This window comes from Nipponia nippon, unplaced genomic scaffold (assembly GCF_047370975.1).
Source record: "Nipponia nippon isolate SJK-2023a ecotype South Korea unplaced genomic scaffold, ASM4737097v1 scaffold_13, whole genome shotgun sequence".
In the NCBI taxonomy this organism is placed as follows: domain Eukaryota; kingdom Metazoa; phylum Chordata; class Aves; order Pelecaniformes; family Threskiornithidae; genus Nipponia; species Nipponia nippon.
This window is the reverse complement of record NW_028262324.1, coordinates 11,953,521-11,959,525: the sequence shown is the minus strand read 5'-3', so window position 1 is coordinate 11,959,525 and position 6,005 is coordinate 11,953,521.

Below are 6,005 nucleotides of genomic sequence, written 5' to 3'. Positions count from 1 at the left end.
CACTGTTTTCCTTTCCCCTCCGTTTTACTGTATCGTGCCTCAGAGCCCTCTGTGTGTCCTCTAGTCCACGCAGAACCCATCCACTTTTCAGTGTCCTCACAACTGCTGGCCATCTTGCTTCAGCACCCCCAGCTGCTCTCTAGTCCACCTGAGAATTCTTCAAGTCCCTCAAGTTCCCTTGTACCTCTTCCTTTGCCTTTTGGTGCACGCCAGGGTGCAACCGCAGCACCTTCTCTTCTCCCGCTGTGCTCTAGAGCCCCGTTTATCCTCTGGTCTCATCACGGCCCCTCCTTCTGCATTTTGCTGTGCCTCAGTGCCCTCTGCGTGGCATCTTTTCCCCTCAGGACCTGCCCCAGGTGCTCTCCGGTTCCCTCAGAACCCTCTCCCTTGGCCCTTGGTGTCCTAAGGGCCCCCGCATTGACCTTCGCCGTGCACCAGAACCCTCCTTTTGCCTTCATTGCACCTCAGAGCCTGAGGCACTTTTGCTGCCATGACCCCGCGTTATTACATTTAATCTGTTCCCAGAATGAACGTATCATTACAGCTTTTCCCACCCACACTTTTCCCGAGCCACCAATATTTTAGGATGGAAGGAGAAATCCCTGCCCCTTCTGGTTTCCATGGGGGACAGGGGACATGCGTCTCCATCTGCTCTGCTGGGGAACGGGAGAGGGGAGAGCCCACCCCATGATGCCAGGGGCTGGTGAGCCGGGGTGCTCTCCCTGTGCGCCGCAGCCTGAGGCACAGCACCGTCTGATCAGCTCCAGGTGCGAAATGAAGCGGCTCCTTCCATCGGGGGGTCGGGGGTGCTGCCAGGGAGACGCAGCCTGACCCAGCCCGGCTCACCCACTATGGCTCAGCGGTGACTCGGGCGTGGGGGGAGCTCCCGGGACGCTGCCCTGAGCTCCGGAAACACGCAGCCCACGGGGAGAGCCAGGTCAGCACCGCTGGCCCTTGCTCAGCCTGAGCACCTCCTGCCACACGGCCACCCTGGGGGTCCCCCTTCCCCCCGGGCTCGCACCGGACCCCCCACCCTCCCCGGGTAACCAGCCGCTATGGGTGACCGTCCTCCGTCTGCTGCGGTGTCCGGCTGCGTGCTGCTCCTCCCTGCAGCAAAGCCCCACAAAGGCTCTTTTAATGCCTTTTGCAGGAAAATGGTATTTCCCTGTGGGTCCCAGATGCCTTTCAGAGCCCAGGTCACCTCTGTAAAGCTGCCCACGAGCTTTGGTGGCTATAGCTGGGACAAAAAGTGACATAGCTAATGCCTCGATAACACTTTCACTGACCCCTTCCTGTAAGGAGCACAAACCCGGGCTGGGGAGCGCCCCGGGAAGCGCTCGCGCCCGTCTGAGCAGTCAGGAGCTGGTGGCACCTCCAGGTGCGAGGCTGTTTCAGTCCCTGCTCCCCACTCCTGCCAAGGGCTCAGGGCCTTCAGCTGCACTGAGGCTCTTGCAATGCACTAGAGAGAAGAAAGAAGAAAGAAAAAAAGAAGAAAGGAAGAGAAGAAAGGACGAGAAGAAAGGACGAGAAGAAAGGACGAGAAGAAAGGACGAGAAGAAAGGACGAGAAGAAAGGACGAGAAGAAAGGACGAGAAGAAAGGACGAGAAGAAAGGACGAGAAGAAAGGACGAGAAGAAAGGACAGAGAAACAAAAGGAAAAAAGATGAAAAAAAGATGAAAAGAAAAGAAAGATGATGAAAAGAAAAGAAAGATGATGAAAAGAAAAGAAAGATGATGAAAAGAAAAGAAAGATGATGAAAAGAAAAGAAAGATGATGAAAAGAAGAAGAAAAGAAAGAAAAAAGGCGGCCAAGCCCCCCGGCAGCCGGCCGGGTTTCCCGACAGCGTTAGCACCGCTGCGGTTCAGTCCCGCACCCGAGGCCGCTGCCAGCCGAGGAATCGCAGCCGCGGCGGGGGCCCGGCCCTGCAGCCCCTCCCCAGCGGGGAGGCCGCCCCCAACGCCCGCTCCCCCGCGGGAGGCGAGGGCCGGGCCGGGCGGGTTTGCCCAGGAGAGGGCAGCAGGCACGGGCGAGCGGGCGGGAAGGGCCCCGGGGGGCTCGGCCGCGGGGTTCTGCCAGGGCTCGCAGGAAAAGGGGGCTGGTGGGCAGGCGGGGGGCAGGGAAAGCAGGCAGGCAGCGGCAGTCCAGAGTTTGCAGTCGAAACGCAGAACAGCGCTGCTGCACCCCAAGCGCAACCGCTGCGGCCAAAAGCCCACCCTCCTCATCCACGGGGTGTTTCTTGCCAGCCTGCGTGGGCGATGCTGCTCCATCCCAGGGCAGCGAGCATCCCGGCTTCCCCGTTCCTCAGAGCCCGCCCGAAACACCACCCTCGAGGAGCCGCTTTGGTAGGCGTGATGGGCTCAGCACCCCAAAGCCACCAGACCTTTGGGCAGCGCCGTCTGCGCCGGAGCTGGCACGGAGCGAGATAGGACAGGAGGAGCTGAAAGGTTTTGGCCCCAACGGTAGGAACATCCCTGCAGCGACGGGGCAGCTGCGCCCAGCGATAACGAAGGATGAAGGTTTTCACCGAGGACAACCTGCCTGGTTACCTCCTGCACAGCCCCAGCTCACCCAGTCAACCCCCAGTGGGCAAGGGGGGCTGTACTGGGACCCCCATCCCCTGGGCTTTCCCTGTCCCCTGCCTGCAGCCACAGGGAGCCCAGCTGCGCACCCTGCTCAGCACCCAGCAGGCTGGGGGATGCTTGGGAAACACCGTGTCTCTGGGGGACAGGAATTGTCCCCTCTTGGACTCCACGATCTCTGTGGGCAGCCTGGGTGTCCTGCCCGGAGCGGTGGGCGCCCTGTGGTCCTCCGGAGGGTTAGAGGCTGCAGGAACAGGCACTGCAATCACCAACGCTATTGCACACCACCTCCATGACCCATTTTGGCACCTCTCTGGCACACAGCACCCGCCCCAGGGCTGAGGCTCACCCTGCAAAACAAGGGACCCAAACACCCGTGAACTCCACCTCAGTGCCCCCCTGGAAGCCATAAAGTAAAGGGGATCGGCAAGGTCACCCCTCACCGTCCAGCTCCTCTGCTCGTTCCCCCCAGCCTCTCCTACCAGGGAGCGTTTGGGAAGGGCAGTGCTGCCCGCGGCCGCTCGATCACATCAGTGCCCAGGAGGGTTCCAGCTATTTTCAAGCCAGACGAAGGTCCTCAGGTTTGAAAACCAGAGCAGCGCTAGGAGGAAAAACAACTGAGCGTCATCTCAGGGGTCAGAGCTGATGGCCAGGAATTCGCGAGGTGTTAGCGCACCCTCAGCTAACACCAGATGCAGGCAGGCCGGCCGGGGAGGGCAGAACGGCAGACGGAGGGAATGGTGACAAATCCGTCCCAGGAACCGCGGCTCTGCAAGCACAGGCAGGCAGCCAGGCTTGCGCTCCGGGGATTTGCAGAGTACCCGTCCAGACTGCTTTGCAAAAACAAGGCGCTTTTACGCTGAGGGCGGTTTTGGAAAGTACACTGGATTCTTGCAACTGAGAGATGAAGCCCAGGACAGAAAGAAAAGAAAAAAAAAAAAAAGAAAAGAAAAAAAAGACAAACATACGTTGTTCCAAGCAGCACATCCAAGAACCTGTTACAGCCACATGAGGCACAAGAACACGAGGACCGCAGGCGTCTGTCACCGGTGTATTGACAAACAGCAGCTCCCCCGGAGCAAAGATCAGCCCTGCGGGCGCACGGCTTGTCCTTGGTACCAGCAGCAGATTCTCTGAGGACCTTCGAGAGCACGCCGGTGATGGACCGGGCAACAAGGAGCAGAGCAAGCACTTGCTACTCCCTCAGCCCCGAGGGAGCCTGTGTACTAGTCCTAATTTGTTTCCTCCATCCCTGCTAATCCTAACCACCCGGAGCAGGAGTTCCCACCAGGGAGAAGGGAATTAAGATCTTCTCGAGGACGATAATCCATTTAAATACAGCACTTCTGAGGAGACCCGGCACTTTTCCCAGCGAGCAGCCCTGCTCTCCGCACAGCCCACCCTCTCCCACATCCCCGGGGAGACAGAGATGGCTCCCATCCCTGGAGAGCACCAAGCCATCAGAGCAGAGGGGTTTGGAGAAGCAGCAGCTTCCTCCAGGTCTTGCTTAAGAAAAGAGCTGTTTTAGACCAAAATGGCATGAAGTCGCCTGTGGGCTTGCTCCCAGAGCAGCTGATCCCAGGGAAGCTCAAACAGCTCTGCCCTCACTTGGAGGCCTACATCAGTTAAACAGGGTTGGCTCGAAACTTGGGCGAGCAAGACTCTCTGCACGTTGCTCCCCTATGTTTGAGGGTACAGGAACATGCTGCTGTCAGACACATGCACAAGTCCATCTCTACCTCCCTCTGTCCCTCCCGGCCGCAAGGGGACAGCCCTCTCAAAGCACCATCACAAAACTGATCACCAGAGAAAGGATGGACTCACCTCCTTGTGCCATGCTTTATCTGCTTTACTTGCCTGGAAGAGCTTGAGTAGCTCCAGAAACCCAGTGACGCTGGTCCTACAGGAGTTACTGGTGGGTGAAGACAGCTTGGGAGCAGCTGACAAAGCCCCTTGGAGCTGCAGGTCACCACCAAGCCAGATCCCAGCGGGCCTCCCCTTCGGCAAACTGAAGTTACACAAACATGAGCTCCCCGTTATCCAGCTCCCAAAAGTAATTTCAGATCAGAAACAGTCCAAAAAGCCAATTTTAGAAAGTACCAGTTTATTTGAGGGGAAAAAAAAAAAAAAAAATCAGTAACAGTGGAAAATCCCCAAGAGCAGTTACACAAGCGAATCTAAAATTCCCGAGAAGCAGACACCACTCCTGCCTTCCTGGTAGTGCTGTCCATAGGCAGTAAAATCCTCCCTCTCCTTCCCAGTCTACAGTGAACTCTGCAGTTTTTAGAGCCTCCCTGAGCACGCTACTGGGACCAAGCGAGTGAGTCAACCTGGAGGAGAAGCCTTGGGAAAAGTCCTCTCGCAGCGATGTCCCAATACACGGCTCCCCTACCATCTCTGCTTCGCCTGCCCAGTGCTGAGAAGCAGCTGCCACCGGCTGAAGCTGAATTTCTTTGTTCTATCGCCTCTACAAATTTGGCCTCAAGCCTACAACAAAGCCTCAGTAAGGAGGCGTCAGGAGTCGACGACTTCTAAACAGCCTTCGCAACCATCTGGTTTTGTGCTGCCTACCCAGTTACACAGTTCAGGGACCCACACTCGGATTTTGCCTTAAACCACACCGGATTCAGAGCGCTGCAGTAGGACACGACTTGCGCAAAGGAGTTCTCTAACGCCTTCCTGAAAGAGGCATCGGACACGCGCGTTACCTTTCGCTCGAGGGGCACTGGGGGAATTGGTCTAACTCTCAGCAGAGGTAGGAGCTATGTACATGATATATCAAGAAAAACCCAGCGCAGGAGGCTGAGAGCCAGCCGTCTACGAAAGCTCAGTGCTCCCAGCTGGGAGCTGCCGCCGAGGCAGAGCCCTGGCTACCGCAGCCAGCCTTCTGCAAGAGGCAGGTACTTGGCACGGCACCACAGGGGACTCTGCCCCCAAAACAAAGAGCTGTTTTCTCCGTACCGCAAGCTTCCAACGCTTGCTCCAAAAAGCAACCCCAGAACAGAGGTGGGGATCTCTGCTCCGACTCACCCGGCACATCACCGACTGCAGCCAGCTTCCAGGCACGGCCGGGACACGGCGCTGGAGCCCCAGGGCTCCGGCTGCTCGCAGCTGCCTTCCCTAGCACGAGCCCACCTGCGCTCCAGACAAGACACCGGACAAACGGCAGTACAAACGAGACCGAGCCTCTTACACACAGTAAGGCTGCTGAAGAATTAACCCCAGCCTTTTCACTCTTAACTGTCTATTTCTCAGTAAAACATATAATATATAGCTCTATAGGACTGATTATAATATATTACAGGCTAGAAATACTCTCGTCTTTTCCCTACTTCAATCACATTATGAATCCAATTTTGCATACAGATTAATCCTAGCAGTTATTGCCTTGAACTTATAATTAAAATTCACAGAATAAAGCTTAA